The sequence below is a fragment of the Sarcophilus harrisii genome, chromosome 6, assembly GCF_902635505.1.
Source record: "Sarcophilus harrisii chromosome 6, mSarHar1.11, whole genome shotgun sequence".
NCBI lineage: Eukaryota > Metazoa > Chordata > Mammalia > Dasyuromorphia > Dasyuridae > Sarcophilus > Sarcophilus harrisii.
Window position 1 is genome coordinate 37,533 of NC_045431.1, and position 16,767 is coordinate 54,299.

At 39.7% G+C, this 16,767-nt stretch overlaps 1 long non-coding RNA gene across 1 annotated transcript in view; it reads right to left on the minus strand.

Annotated features, from left to right (window-relative positions):
* LOC116419711 overlaps window positions 1-16,431 on the minus strand; it is a 36,410-nt gene extending 19,979 nt beyond the window's left edge. The window contains exons 1-2 of the long non-coding RNA XR_004229998.1: window positions 16,263-16,431; window positions 11,221-11,410 (exon numbers count right to left, since the gene is read on the minus strand). This is a non-coding gene — a long non-coding RNA (uncharacterized LOC116419711). The remainder of the gene's footprint in view (window positions 1-11,220; window positions 11,411-16,262) is intronic.
* Window positions 16,432-16,767: the final 336 nt, after the last annotated feature.

Below are 16,767 nucleotides of genomic sequence, written 5' to 3' on the forward strand. Positions count from 1 at the left end.
GGGTAGGATCTCTAAAGGGGGAGGACTGCTTGAGGCATGTAATGCTCATAAGTAAAATATCCTGGGAAGGTAGGAAAGGAGAAAAGGAAAGAGAAAAGTATAATTTGGGGTTAATAACTCTCCCATAAAATGTAAGTGAATAGCAGATTGGATTAAAAGCCAAAATCCTACAATATGTTGTTTCCAAGAAGCAATTATGATTATGAGTTTGAGAGGATGTGATTACACATTAACCCCTGAATGAGAGAACCATGCTGGGGCACTGAGAGACAGCCACTCAGGGTCTTTGCATACCGGTGGCAATTTACATATGAATATCTAACCTTCCTGGAATTGTGTAAACAATTTGAAGTTTCTGAAAAACTAGGCTGCATTTAGTAACAAAGTTTGCTATAATCACTGCACAATATCCAAAAGCAGGGTGCTCCTGATCATGATAGTTTAGAATCACTCAAGAAAGAAAACAGATGAGGTAGAAATATGCACCTAATGACCTAAAAAAAAATAATAACAAAATTCATAAGGAAGAACAAAAGGTCAAGAATTTCAAGAGAACTAATGAAAAAAAAAAATCAAATGAAGGCAGCCTAGCTTTGCCTAATCTAAAACTATATTATAAAGCAGCAGTCACCAAAACCATTTGGTATTGGATAAGAAATAGACTAGTTGATCAGTGGAATAGATTAAGTTCACAGGTCAAAATAGTCAACAACTATAGCAATCTAGTGTTTGACAAACCAAAGATCCCAACTTTTGGGATAAAAATTCACTATTTGACAAAAACTACTGGGAAAACTGGAAATTAGTATGGCAGAAACTAGGCATGGATCCACATGATACCGTACATCAAGATAAGATCAAAATGGGTTCATGATTTAGGCATAAAGAATGAGATTATAAATAAATTGGAGGAACATAGGATAGTTTACCTTTCAGACTTGTGGAGGAGGTAGAAATTTGTGACCAAAGAAGAACTAAAGTTCATTATTGATCACAAGACAGAAAATTTTGATTACATCAAATTAAAAAGCTTTTGTACAAACAAAACCAATGCAGACAAAATCAGAAGGGAAGCAATAAAATGGGAAAATATTTTTACATTTACAGGATCTGATAAAAGCCTCATTTCCAAAACATATTTGACTCTAATAATTGACTCTAACTTTAAGAAAATAATTTAATAATTTAAGAAATTAAGCCATTCTCCAATTGATAAATGGTCAAAGAATATGAACAGACAATTTTCATAAGATGAAATTGAAACTATTTCTAGCCATATGAAAATATGCTCCAAGTCATTATTAATCAGAGAAATGCAAATTAAGACAATTCTGAGATACCATTATACACCTGTCAGATTGGCTAAGAGGACAGGAAAAGATAGTGAGGAATGTTGGAGGGGATCCAGGAAACCTGGGACACTGATGCATTGTTGGTGGAGTTGTGAACAGATCAAACCATTCTGGAGAGCAATTCGGAACTATGCTCAAAAAGTTATCAAACTGTGCATACCCTTTGATCCAGCAGTGATACTACTGGGCTTATATCCCAAAAAGATATTAAAGAAGGGAAAGGGACCCGAACGTGCAAAAATGTTTGTCGCATCCCATTTTGTAGTGGCTAGAAACTGGAAAATGAATGGATGCCCATCCATTGGAGAATGGTTGGGTAAATTGTGGTATATGAATGTTATGGAATATTATTATTCTGTAAGAAATGTCCAGCAGGATGAATACAGAGAAGCTTGGAGAGAATTACATGAACTGATGCTAAGTGAAATGAGCAGAACCAGGAGATCATTATACACTTCATCTTCAATACTGTATGAGGATATAATCTGATGGAAATGGATATTTTCGACAAAGAGAAGATCCAATTCAGTTCCAATAGATCAATGATAGACAGAATCAGCTACACCCAGAGAAGGAACACTGGGAAACAAATGTGGACTACTTGCATTTTTGTTTTTCTTCCCAGGGTATTTTTACCTTCTGAATCCATTTTTTCTTGTGCAACAAGAGAACTGTATGGATCTGTACATATATATTGTATCTAAGATATACTTTAACATTTTTAACATATATGAGACTGCCTGCCATCTAGGGGAAGAGGTGGAAGGAGGGAAGGGAAAAGTTGAAACAGAAGTGAGTGCAAGGGACAATGTTGTAAAAATTACCCATGTATATATTTTGTCAATAAAAAGCTATAATAATAAAAAAAATAAATAAAAATAAGATAAACATGCACATACTTATACAGAAGAATAAATTTCTTTGGACAATTATTTATCACTTAAGGTACCTCTGACAAAGTTTAGGATCAAATTCCTTGGATCATTGTCTTAAATCAGGGAAAAGTGATACAAGCGGACCAATAGTAAAATCCCCCTTAAAAGGGGTGGGGGGTAGTTTTATCCAACATTAGAGAAAGTACACTAGAGAGAATGCTTATGAATGTAATCAATGTGGAACGACTTTAACCCAGAAGAATGGTCTTGTTAAATATCAGAGAATTCATACAGAACAGAAATCTTATGGATGCAATCAGTGTTCAAAGAGTTTAAAAGAAAAGGGAGCTCTTACTGGACATCAGAGAATCTACACTGGAGAGAAACCTTATAAATGCAACCAGTGTGGAAAGTTTCTTACTGAAAGGATGGTTTTATTACACTGGATTGACACTGGAGAGAAACCTTAAGAAGGGAATCATTGCCTTCAGGACCAAGTCAGTCATTCTTTACTATCACATAATTCATGGGAGATACAGGAATCGTATTACTCTTGATGAGGAAAGGCACTGAAATGAACTACAGTGCTTCTTAGCAGAATGGTCACTCTGGGTACAAGCCAGCTATGGACTCAATGTTAGAAGACTTTCTGCCAGGAATCATCTCATCCTCCCCTCAGAAAATTTATAATGAATAGAAATCTTAGGAATATAAACTGTCTAGTTACCTAAACTCTTCTTTCCTTAACCAATAGACTCCAGCAGCTCCCCAGCTCTTATGTTCCCTTTCAAAGTGAAAGACAAAATTTACCCAGGAAAATTGCCTAAAGTCAGTCACTTTCATGACCTATGGTTTCAAGCCCTGGCAGTATGCAGAACTCTAGGCTATTGTCAAAGAATATCTAACCTTGGGCAGGATCCTGGGCTTTACTACATAGTTACAACTCATCCAGGATTCCCGGACCTGGGCATCTATATCTATGTCAACACATGGCTGCCTTGATCAGCAAAGGGAAGATAAAGAAATTGGTGCCAACGGGCTGTTTGGGAAGACCCAAGGGAGGGTCTTAAGACAGAATGGGTCTTAAGACAGAATGGGACTCAAGAGTGTCAGGAGAAGCAGTATTAACCCCTCAGCAAGGTTGTGAAAAGCTTCTTTATTGCTTCCCTTCTGATTTTGTCTGCATTGGTTTTGTTTGTACAAAAGCTTTTTAATTTGATGTAATCAAAATTTTCTGTCTTGTGATCAATAATGAACTTTAGTTCTTCTTTGGTCACAAATTTCTACCTCCTCCACAAGTCTGAAAGGTAAACTATCCTATGTTCCTCCAATTTATTTATAATCTCATTCTTTATGCCTAAATCATGAACCCATTTTGATCTTATCTTGATGTACGTTGCCAGGGGTGAAAAGCTGCTTGTTGCCACATTTCTTGCTTTCCCCTGACCCGCTGATTTAGCAAAGGTCTGAGACACCCAACAGGGCCCTGGGGAAACTGTCTACCAGTAGGATGGCAGACTCAACTAAAGCTCTTGATGCCCACTGTGGGTATCCCCATGACTCTTGTTGGAGCTATCCCCTTGCTCATACAAGTGCATGATGTGCCTGCTGTAGTCGGGACTGGCTCCACACTCACAGGTTTAAACCCTTCTGCCTTCCTCTCCAGATGTGGGCTTTAGATTCTACTGTCATCAAGTCACATTAATGTCCCACTTACTGTTGTATAATTGGATTCATCAAAATCCCTAGTTGACAACTTGTTCATGATCTCTAAGCAATTAATGCTACGGTAATAACCCAAGAGCCTCTTGCCCCAAACCCCCACACTCTGCTTACTCTGTAGCACCCTGGGCCAGTCACTTTATGGTAATGTAACTCAGCAGTAACTTCTTTTCATTATCAATTGCCCCAAAAGCCAATTCATATTTGCTTTTACAGGGAGGGATGGTCATGCCCCTGGACTGTCCTTTTTAGGAATTCACTGAGTCACCATCTATTTCCCACAGATATTACAACAGGACGTGATCTCATTACATTTTCAGGACTCATTCCTCCTCCATTGTGTTGATGATCTCCTTTGTTCTTGCTCCCAAGATATTTCTTTTAGGGATGCTGTGGACCTGCTGAGTGGTTTAGTAACAAAAGCCCATAAGATACATAGGAATAAACCCCAGTTTGCTCTTCCCTCTCTAAAGGTCCAAGGGCACGCTACCTCTGGCCTTTTCCCTAAACTGGTCTATCTTAAAGCAAGCACTCAATTTTCTGCACCCCACCCCAAACATAGGTCCTGTGCCTTCCTGGGTCTGGCAGGTTACTCTCCACTCTGGATTCCTGAATTTTCAGCTTTGCCATTGCACTTTATGGACATCTAAAAGTTCCTGTCCTGAGTGTTTGACTTTTCCTCATAAGCTCAATACTCCTTTGATTCTTGAAGTCTGCTTTCTAACACTCCCCAAATTTAGGACTGCCCAACCATTCTCTTTCACCTGATTTATTTGCGTCTGAGAAAGAAGGTAATACATTTGGTGTATTAGCACAGAAATAGGGTGAAAGCTTCTGTCCCACAGGGTACTATAATAAAGCTTTGAATGATAAGGTAAAGGTGTCCCAGGCTGCCTCCAAGCAGTAGAGGTCACAGCAGCCCTAATCTCTACCACTGAGGACATTGTCTCACTTCTCCCTAAATGGATCCTATTCCTCATGCATCCTCCACACTGCTATGAATTCACCCCTGACTCAACATCGTCCTCAAGCAGGCGAAAAACTCTGGAAGGGACCATCAGACATGGAAACCTAAACAATCCTGCCCTACTTTAGAAACTGAAGATGGGCTTCAGACCATGACTGTGCAACTTATCTGGATATCTTACTTTCTACCTGAAAGGACTGCAGGAAAGCGCCTCAGAGGGAGCTGACTTTGACCAGAATCTGATGCATCTGCCCCAGAAGTGAGGATGGAGTTTTGGTCGCTGCTTAGGACATCACCCCTGCCCCAGAAGTACCTTAAACTTCATCACTCCCAGATGGCCATTCAGCCTAACAAGCTAAACTGTAGGCAAGCTCATCAGTTAAGAAAAGGTAAAAGGATGAATATCTACACCCAGAGCAGGTGTGCCTTTGGAGTAGCTGTGACTTTAGGGTGCTAGGGAAACATCAGGACTTCCTCCTCAGGACAGTCCATTAAAAACAAAAAACAAGGATCTCAACTATTAGACTCTTTATTGCCTCCCCAGGACAGATTTTTTTCTTTATACCAAGTACAGGGGAGTTTCATGGGCTAGTTGTTTCCTCGGTATGTCCTAATTCTAATTGTTCTTGTACTAATTGATGTAGTGCGGCTATTTTCTCTTTGGACAGGGTTCATTGCTCCACTCATACTGGTGTGCTGGTAGTCATTTTTAGAGCGGTAAAAACCACAGCAGCAATACCAAAAATCTGTGGTAATTTTCATCCCTAATTGATGTAACATATTCATACCCCATAAGTTAATAAGTATTATTTAAGGAAAAACAATTCGTCTTTCCATCTTTTTGCCAGTTTACCAATTCAGAGGATTATCAAAGCCTCCTTACTGCCTTTTACCCCTGCTACTCTATTGTTAGCTAAAGTCATAGACTATTAAGGGGGCCACTGAGAAGCAACCACCTCAGTCTTGTCAAGTCCAGTGTCCATTAATCCTTCAAACTGTTGGTTATTCAAAGTAAGGGTCAGTATTGGCCAAGTGAGTGTGATAGCCTTTGCAAAATATGTTTGTACAACTGCCTCTGAATTTGGACCCATCTGTGGAGCTAATTCACCATTATCATCTTCTGTATTAACTAAGTTCAGATGGAATGACTAGTGCTTGAACTATACATTGTTGTTTGTTAAGATATATTTCAATATCGTCAGTGTTAATCATAGTTACAGACACAGGCACTTCCTCATATATTTGTATGACTGGGAATCCAGTCATATCCAATGAATCCAATATCATATATCCAATGACTACCAGGTAGTAAAGGATTTATAACAAGGACTTTTAATTATTTTCCTCTTTCATACTGTTGAATGAGCATTTCACAAATAACATGAGGGAGCAGGTTGTAATAATCATTGCTCTGCAACAGTCTGCATTAAAATTCTTTCATAACAAAGCCTTTAATGTCCTATCTATACCTCCTACATTTCCCATGGCCTTAGCTACAGCATCCTGTAAATGAGCAACAAAATCAGTGAAGAGCTCTGCAGTATTTTGTCTTTTGGGGGTTAAAGCTTTCCTTTTTCATCCTTGTCTATAGGAATCCTATTCTATGCTATTCTGGCGCATTGGGATATTTGGAGATAGGTCTCCTCGGTAAAAATCAATTTGATCTCTGGTGTCTGCATGAGCTCCTGTGCCACTAAGTTGCTCAAAATATAACTCTTGAAGCAACCTGAGTGGCAGTCATCTGAGTCTATTCTAAAAATTCTGTCATCCAGAATACTGCCTAGCTTGGAGTCAGTATTGCATGTGCTTTCCCATCATTGGAGCATAAAACTGCCCATGACATTGTTCCAAGTTGTAACATAACAAAAGGTGCTATGGGTCCATATTTATTAACTGAGTCCTTAAGCTGGGTTAGAACATTAAAGGGAAGTGGTTCATATCAGCGTCTTCTCTGCCTGGGATTAAACAGGATATAATTCTTCCCATCCCTCTTTGTCTTTTCCTGGATCTCTAGCCTGCTGCAAAACTTTTTGAAGTGCTTTTGCTTTTTGTCCACTAAATGTCGCTGTGGTCTTTATTTTATATTTCTATCCAGCTTTTCTTCAGTTTTTATTTAATTTTTTATATTAGGAGAGCCTTTGAAAAACTGCAGGCCTGGATAGACACAAAAACAAGGTGGGGCCAAAGTTGGTGGAGGGGGGAGGCCATTCATTATCATTCTCCTCAGGCTCAGGAGAGGGACATCTACTGCTAAGAGATGGACTTGCCTGAGCTCCAACTGTAAATTTCCTGACCTTCTTTTCTGGTTCTAATTTCATACTTTCTTTAATGAGATCATATATAGTAAAATGGCTTTTTTGTATTTCTCCTGGACATTGTTTATCATAAGCGGTGAGCTGTTCACTAAAAACAATCCATCTCTCACAATTATCACAGCCCTCCTCAGGTAACCATGGAGAAACTTTATAAGCTATGTCCAGGAATTTCCTAGTGTCTCCTAATTAAACTGTGCACCCCTTCCCTTTTAAACATTTATATATAGTCCTGACATGCTTCTCTGTCTGAAGGGAATAGATTAACTCTTTTCCGCCCCATTTATATATAGTCCTGACATATGCTTCTCTGTCTGAAGGGAGTAGGTTACCTCTTTTCTGCCCCATTAGGTTACTTAACCGTTGCCCCAACACTCTGCCTGGTGCAGAAACAACACAGTTTAGTGGGCTCCCTCTCTGGAGTCCTCCTTGTCTTGACCACTTAACAGTGACTGAGTGGGAAGTGATTCTCTGGCACCATTCCAGGTTCCTGTCCCTGTTTGCAAGTGCCAGTTGTTGCAACTGTCTTTTAAGAGCTCATAGCATATGAACCCTTTGATCTCAGAGACACAATGAATGAGGCAGAAGATTCATACAGTGTGAAAAGAGCTCCAGTTTATTATGCTGTTCAGCCTTATTGATATACATTTTTGCAAATGTGATCAGTGCCTGCACAGTAGGGAATCCACTATGACCAATTCAGAGAAACAGCTTCTGAGCTTTGCATATGCACGGTATCTACCAATAGGAGTAGAGCTGATACAACAGTTTAGCAAAATGCTCACAGACAAGAGGCCCTGACAAAGCATCTGCTCATGAGCAATTAGCTGTGAGCCTTGGCTAACACCCATTCCCACAATCACAAATCAAAGCTCCTTGCTCCACAAGGGCATTTCTGCAACATAGCAGGAAACTTATTGTGCAAAGGTTGAGGTGCCTCAGTACCCTCTCTTATCAGGGTCCCATAACACAGCAGAAAATAACCTTTATGACCAAACATATGATTGCACTGACCAAACAGCTGCAACCCTAGTGGTAACTCTCCAGATTCTGGAAGGCAAACCTTCTAGAGCAGAAGTCTCCATGGAATTTACGCTTTGCCCCATAAGTATAAACTTTAGCTTATGCATTTCAGCATGAAGGCATAAGGCAGAAGTTGCCATGGCGCAGAAGAGAATGCTTATCACAAGCAAGAACAGCTTCCAAAGGAGGGGTGTAAACTCCTTAGGGCTACAATGAAGCCAATGGACTCACGGTTCTCCTAAGAATTTTTCTCCCTCCTATATACCTCTCTTCATTCAGCCATTGAGGACCCAACAAGTTGGAGTGAGTAGCCCAAAAATACTGGTGAGGGAGGTTTCCTAGGGCTGCTTTCACTGCCTATGAGTTGAGTCCAAACTGCCCCAAGCACAATGTATCCAAGCCTCTGAAACTAGCTTGGGACCAGTTTCCTCTCCCAGATGTTACCTTTCAAAGCTGGCAGAGGGTCTTCATTTAATTGCCAGCTCCCCATGGTTCCAAATATGCTTTGGGGATGGTCTGTATACTTTCCTGGTGGGTGGCAGAATTCCCCTGTCACACTGCCACAGGCAGAGGGCTAGCAAAAATCCTCTTAGACAAAGCATTCCAGACCTATATGGGCCACAATGTGCCAGCTCTTTGTGTGGTTGCAAAGAATTAATTCTATTGGGTAATGGCTGAACAACTTGTGTTACATGAAGGCAATGGGATATTATTGTTCTGTAAAAATGATGAATGAGCTGGTTGACCTGATGTTGAGCCAAACAAGCAGAACCAGAAGTACATTGTACACAGTAACAGTCAGAATGTGCGAACATCAACTATGAAAGCTTTGGTCCCCCTCTGAGGTTCAGGGATGCAAAACAATCCCAACAAACTTTGCACAGAAAATGCCATCTGCATCCACACAAAGAACTAAGGAGACTGAACTGACCCTAACACATACTATGTTCTCTACTGTTTTTCTTTTGTTATCTCTTCAATGGTTTTGCACTTTAGTTCTGATTTCTCTCTTCCCAGAACATGCAGAAAGCCATGTGTATTGAGAATAAATAAATTTACTAGAGAAATAAAGAGAAAAATAATTTCATTATGGAGGGTTCTTAAAGAACTAAATAGTAACAGACATACCCATGTTACAAAAGCTTCGTTAGCAAAGGCGCTTTCATCCTGGTCAATCACTCAGCACCAACATCGTGCCTTTCACCCCCCAGTCATTAAGGATGGAAAAAAAAGTTAATGGAATATTTAACTCCCCTTATTAATTTCATGGAAGCTCTAGGTAGGAAAAAGTTAAGTCTTTATGAGATAATATCAGGATACCACTGAACCCACGGGTGAAAGCATAGCAATTTAATGCTGCCTCCTTTACAACTTTGTTGTGATAATGTCTACAGACATTATCAGAGACTTGCCAATGTGTCTCTCAGTCCCATTCTTTAGGAATCATAATTGAGGCTCAGTTCCTAATGCAGTCCTGTGATTGGGTCTCCTGGAATCTCTGAAAGCCTTCTTTGGAGCTATGGTGGAAAGGTCCCTTTGAAGTCCTGCTCACCACTCCCATTGCAGCCAGACTCAAGGCTATGTACTTGTGGTGCCACCTAGCACATCCTAAATGGGCAATACCACCTGCTAGATGGCAGAACCTACAGGACACCACTGGATTTGGAAGTCAAGTCGTAGGAGGTTCTGCAATCCAGGTAGGTGGTCCTGCAATCCAGGTATGTGGTCTTGCTCCCAAACTCCAGAATCTCTCCAGATGAAGAAGCCACTTGTTCTGATCTGCTTCATAGAGTAGTAGTTTATGTAAAGGAAGTACCCAGTGCCCCCTATCATTACTTCTATCCCCCCTTCTCCTCACACTACCAAAGTAATCCTTAGAATAAAGATTACCCATATGATAAAGGCACACATTAACCCAGAACTAATGGTCTTAGTAGCAGGTTTGGGTTCCCTAGAATTGCAGCCCCTTACTTGGGGGATCCATGACACTCAGAGTCTCTCTAAAATTCAAGTTTCACCCTATATTCAGGGCATAATCAGCAACATGTGCCCTCACCTTGGATCACTAAATCTCATGTTTTATAATTTCAACTTCATTTTAATTCTATATTCAGAGCACCTGTGACCAGAAATGTTCCTGAATAGAACTCTATAGCACTGGAAAAGCCCCTTTAAACATGAGCCATGCAGGAACCTGTCCCAACAAATCAGACATCAGACCCTTAAACTTTGTGCACAATAAAGACAATTGCAAAGGTGTCTATTTGATTTCTGGGCTGATGTGGGAATCCCCAAAAGGCTTCTTGTTCCATAGCAGTGCCAGAGGTCAGCACCCATACCTGCAGGGGCTACATGATGTGAGTTGCACTTACTCTGCCTGGGATTCACCCTTCATTTTCCATATCTTGGCTGGAAAATTGCCTCCTTTGCCAGGACAGTCCTTCTTATGTGGTTCTACCCTATATCACTGCCTTCTTCTTTTTCAGAGGATCTCTCTGATTTTGTCTACACCATGCTCAAGTGGTCCCAGGAAATGACTCTGCTGAAGTTGCTCTCTGCTTAAAGTTGTCTCTGCATCAGCAAAGGAGGCTGACTTTCCTGACTATTACAACCCTGTTGGCTTTTCTTGGATCCCTGATCCATACCATAGCCACCTTTGGCTCACTGTACCCCTCTGTCAGAAGCATCTTGATAGAATGAACTAGCCCTGGGCCTGAAGCATCCAGGGAAGCTTGTCACAAACCACCAAATGCAGGTTTATTCACTTGATCTCACAGTATTGTAAAATCATAGGGTGCTGGAAACCCTAACAGGTGAGAGAGGGAGATACTGTATCATCACTGGGGAGAAATGTTGTTTCTTTGTCAACTGATACCTTCAAAGAGAGTAAGAGCTTAGTGCTCAAAACACAGAAGTAGAAGATATATGCAATAGTGGTCAGAATTTTCTGAAGACCGTCTTCCACTTACCTTCTTTCATTCCGATTGCCTGAAAACATTGGCTGTATTCTCCATTTTGCCATTCCTGGCTTGATGTTTCTCTTCTTTATGTGGCTTGCCATCCTCCTTGGCATTTACTTTATAACTCACTCATTTTAACATAAAATCCAAATCCTGCCTCAAATCAATGTTCCTCATCAATCTTCAGGGTCATTCCAACCTTTTGATCAGAAGGAGAAAATAAGGAAATATTACTATGATCATCTTTTTAAAATTTTTTTATTTTATTAAAGCTTTTTATTTACAAAACCTATCCATGGGTAATAAGTTATAGTACATAAAAGTAATGGAATATTGTTCTATGTGAAATGGTCAGAAGGCTGATGTCAGAGAGGCCTGGAGAAACTTACGTGAACTGATGCTAAGTGAAGAGTAGAACCAAGAGAAAGGTACAGACGGCAAAAACAAGATTATGGGACAATCAGCTGTGACAGTCATGGCTTTTTTCAACAATGAGGTGATTCAGGCCTGTTCCAATAGACTTGTGTTGGAGAGAAGCAGCTACACCCAGAGAGAGGCCTTTGGGGACCAAATGTAGGTCACAACATAGCAATGACATCTTTTGTTGTTGTTTATTTGCTTTTCCCTTTCTTGTTTTTTTTTTATTTTTATTTTTGATCTGATCTTTCTTAGGCAGCATGATAATGTGTTAATGTGGATATAAGAACTGCACACCTTTAACTTATATTGGATTACTTACTGTCCAGGGGAGGAGAGTGGGGGCAGGGAGGAAGAAAATTTTGTAACAAAAGATTTTGCAAGGGTGATTACAACTATCTTTGCATGCATTCTGAAAATAAAAAGCTATTTTAAAATGGAAAAAAGAATCATTGAAGTAAAGAGCTTTATAAATAGAGTTGGCCAAATGAAAAAGGAGGTTAAAAAGCTACCTGAAAAAATAATTCATTAAAAATTTGAATTAGACTAGTGGAAGCTAATGTTTCCATGAGACAGAAAGAATCAATACACACACCCACCCCTTATCAGAAAAACAAGCAATATGGACAATAGATCCAAGTGAGATAATTTGAGAATTAGTGGAATACCAGAAAACCATGATCCATGACCCAAAAAAGAGTTTGAATAACATCCTTCAAAAAGTCATAGAGAAAATTTACCCTGGTATCCTAGAAGAAGTCAGTGTTCCTCTCAAATAAATGCACAAGTTCTGTTTTTCTCTCAGTCATTTTCCACTGAAGAAAAATTCAAATGCTAACTCAAAAAATGTACTGCTCTCATCAAATGCTTTAATCCAAAAGGAATTGTTATATAAATACCAGGTGTAAATCCCTTCATGTCAATGAATTCTATTATCTTCTCCACTTTTAACTACTCATTTTTAATTCTAGGACCTCTCCTGCAATTCCTCCCAACCAGGATGATGCCATTCCTGGAAGTATCATCCATAGGAAGTTCTGTACAAGTAAAGATTTCTTCTTTCTCATAAATTCTTTTTGTGTGATCCAGGTAGAAAACATCAACATATTCAAGAGGAAAATGAGGGTCTTTACCAAGTCACATTTCAGACTTGGAACCAATTGCATTGCCCTGCTTCTTGATGATCTCAGTCCCTTAATCATCTGTACTGTTTCCCCATCTACCAAATTCTGTTCTTGGTTCTAGCCTTTAAAATGAGAGGGGGAGGGCTGCTTTCCATGTTCCAGGTCTTTTTTTTTTTTTTTTTTTTTAAATTTAATAGCCTTTTATTTACAGGATATATACATGGGTAACTTTACAGGATTAACAATTGCCAAACCTCTTGTTCCAATTTTTCACCTCTTACCCCCCCCCACCCACTCCCCTAGATGGCAGGATGACCAGTAGATGTTAAATATATTAAAATATAACTTAGATCATGTTCCAGGTCTTTAAGTTCAATGTCAAAGTCACTGGCCCTCTTTATTAGTTAAGTCTTGCTTAAGTAATAAACTGTTAATGCTCAGAACTTTGTGCCTCAGTTGACCTGACTTTACTTGTGACAAACAGGCTTGATGGTCTTTAGACCACCCATGCGATCACCCCTGAAGGAAAGCTTTCACTAATAGAATCTATGCATGGAAATCATCATCAATTAAGCATGATTGTCTTGAAGCCAGGATGATAGTCTCACTTGATCACTGAAATGTCCAGGCATTTCACTTGTGTATGAGTCTTTATGTTTGTGGAGATAGGAAGGGGGTTCTTGGCAACGATCCTGGAGTAGTTTGTTATTTCCTTCTTTGGCTCATTTTAAAATGAGGAAACTGAGGCTAAAAGGGTGAAGTGACTTGACCAGGTTCCCATGCCTAGTAATTATGAGACTAGATTTGAACTCATGAAGCTGAAACTTCCTGATTGCAAGCTCTATGCACTTTGGTCCCTCTCCCCCCACCAGCTTTCAGTCTCACTAAAGAGACTGTAAGAGACTGTAAGCTTATACAGCATTGGCCATTGAGTCATTCAATCATGTCCAACTCTTTTTGACCCCATGGGCCACAGCATGCCAGCTCCTTCCAGCTGTCAAATCTCTCCAAGGTCATGCTCTTGGTTGCCCTGACACTATCACCACATATTCAATCTTCAACTTCTCCTTTTATGTGACTCAAGCATTTCACCCTCAGTGATTGACCTTCCAGAGAATAATCTGAATTAATTTCTTTAATTGCTGACTTATGTCATCTTTTGGCTGTCCAGAAGACTTTCTCCAGGACCACGACTGAAGTGCTGATTTTGTGGCCCACTAGCTTTCCTTCTTCTCACAGATTCCTGTGACATCTCTGCTTTTTTGTAAGCTGTCCAGAGTTGCCATAGTTTTCTTTCAAAGCAGCAAGCATCTTTTCACTTCATGGTGGCACCTGCCATCTGCAAAGGTCATTTAGAGCAAGGCTTTAAAACATGACACTGCTTCAGTTTCTTCTTCCTCTGATTGTTACAAGATTTTAGGGTTTAATTTAGCTTCAACTATTCTTTTTTTTTTTTTTTTTTTTTTTTTTTTTGATTTATGGAATACAAAAATTATTTTCCTAACAGTATAGTAAAAAGATGACCACACATGAAATTATAAATTGATTATACACAATTTGCTATTCCTTTCAAATGGACAACAAAAAATCATGTAATTCTTTTTCTTTTATTTCTTCCCTCCAGCACCTAGACCTGGCTACCATTAGATATAAATAAGTATAATCTGAAATTTATTCTATATACATTTCTATTCATCAATTCTTTCTCCTAACATATACAGTGTCTCCTTTGTTATGCCCTCTATGATTAATTTGAATATTTATAAAAGATACAGTAACTTAGTTATTCTTCAAAAAATATTTCTATTATTGTATACAATGTTTTCTTATTTCTGTTCTTCTCACCCTTCTGTATTTTGACTAGTCTTTCCATGTTTTTCTAAAATCTGTAGTTCATTCTTATATCACAGTAGTATTTCAGCATATACTTGTACCACAACTTGTGTGATCGTTCCCAGGTGACAGGCAACTCTCCTATTTCTAGTTCTTAGCCACCACAAAGAGTACAGCTACAAACATTTTTGAGCATGTTTTTCTACACACAATGTTTAGGATGGATCCATTGCTATGCCCAAAGGGCTCTGCGAAATGGTTATTTCATATTATAATTCCCACCAACAATTGTCTCTCAGTTTTTCCACATCCTCTTCAACATTTATCACTTTCCCCATCTATCTTTTTAGACAATCTGGTAGGAGTAAAATGATATTTCCAAGTACTATTAATATGAATTTCTATGATCTGTAACGATCTAGAGCGTTTTAAAAAAACATGACTATCCTTTCGGTTTCTTCTTTGAAAAACTGTCATTCATTTCACTTGTTCGTTGGGGGAACAACTCATGTTCTTATGTCTTTAACAAAGTTCTATTTGCTATTTGTGAATTACCTTCTATCTTATTTTTACTCCTTACTTTCTTCATTAGCTTCTCCTTTTACCCTATCCCTGCGACTTTCTTTTACTCTCCTATTCCTAATTTTACCCAGTCCTTTAAATTCCCATTCCTTACCTTTTCTTTCCACTCTCCTAATTTTAATCTATATACCCTTGAAAAAGTTTGAACCCCATCCTATCCCAGTTCTCTCACTTCTCATCAAGAGTGTAACTCTGAAGGCTTTACCATGAGCATCTATCAGTTTCATACCTAACAAGTGTGTTCCTCTACATTCATTTATCTAGTTTAAAAGAAATGAAATACCTTTCCCTGCTGATTGACAACATTAAATTGCTCCCAAGTAAGTGAGGCATCCACTTATATCATTCACGTTTTTTTTATCATTTACCATGGGGATTTTTTTGTTGTAATCTTATTTGTTTGAAAGCTGTATACACACACGTATATATACATATATAATACACACATATGCACATAGGTAACATTTTAAAACAATGCTCTCCTGTAATTCTTTAGCTAGAAGTCATCATATTACCATTTGCAACCTCTCACAACATTTAATTATTGATGTCAATATTTCCCTTTACACAGAAATGTTTTCTGTCCTTTTTATCCCCAGATTGCAGTGCACCTTCCACTGTGAATGAGTTTCTAAATCCCACATGAAACCACCTCATTGAAACACTGGTCTATACTCACAGAAAGAAAACCTGGAAGATGAAATATGCCTTATCACTCACACTCTGGCCACCCAAGCCTCCCTGCTGTTCATGGTTTAGGACAAAGAATTTTAATTCCAAGAACTTGTTTTTAATGAATTGTTCTTAGAAATCACTGAACTCCATGAGGGATCGGCTCAAGCGCCACCTACATAAAGTCTTTCTTCATTTTCCCCAGGAGTCAGCGGCCCTCTCTTCCCCTCACTTCAGACTCTAGAAAGTTTGCAGACTCATGAGCTCAGTCTGGGAAAACCTTGAGACTCCCAGGAAGAAAGCAAAGTAAGCCAGCTTTGCTGAGCTTTCTTCAGGCTCTCTAGCAAGTTAGTGATATGACTGTATTCCTCCACAACACAAGTTGTATTGCTTTATTTTCTTCTCTAGACCATGTGTACTTACCTAAGAATGCCTGGGAAGGAGCTGAACCCCCAGAGAAGGCTGCAAGCTCTCATCACTCTAGACCCCCAGGTTTCAGCCCCTAAACTGGCACAAGATCAACAAGAACCAAGGGAAGATTGGGCAAGGAGGTAGGGGCGGGTTGGACCTGCCCTTGTTCAGTGACTCCTCCTCTCCCCAAGGTCTCTTAGTGACAACACCTGTGGCTTTCTTGCAAAAGCCAGAGTCGCCCATCCCCCCATTGCACTAATCAGTCACAATGAGGGAAACCCTAAAAGCATTGTAGCTGATTAGTAGACAAGGGCCTGCAGAAAATGGGATTCACCTGACCTGCTGGGGGAGGGGGCACTATTACCTTTGACTGGACTGGCCTGCCCTGGGGGGGGGGAGAAGAAGGTGTCCCCAGGGAGCAGGCTGTCCTTGAAGGGCTGGCCTAGTGGGAACCTGACATGTAATCAGGGGAGGCGCCAAGGCAGTTGTTAGTGCCCAGCTCCTGGGTAAGGGACAG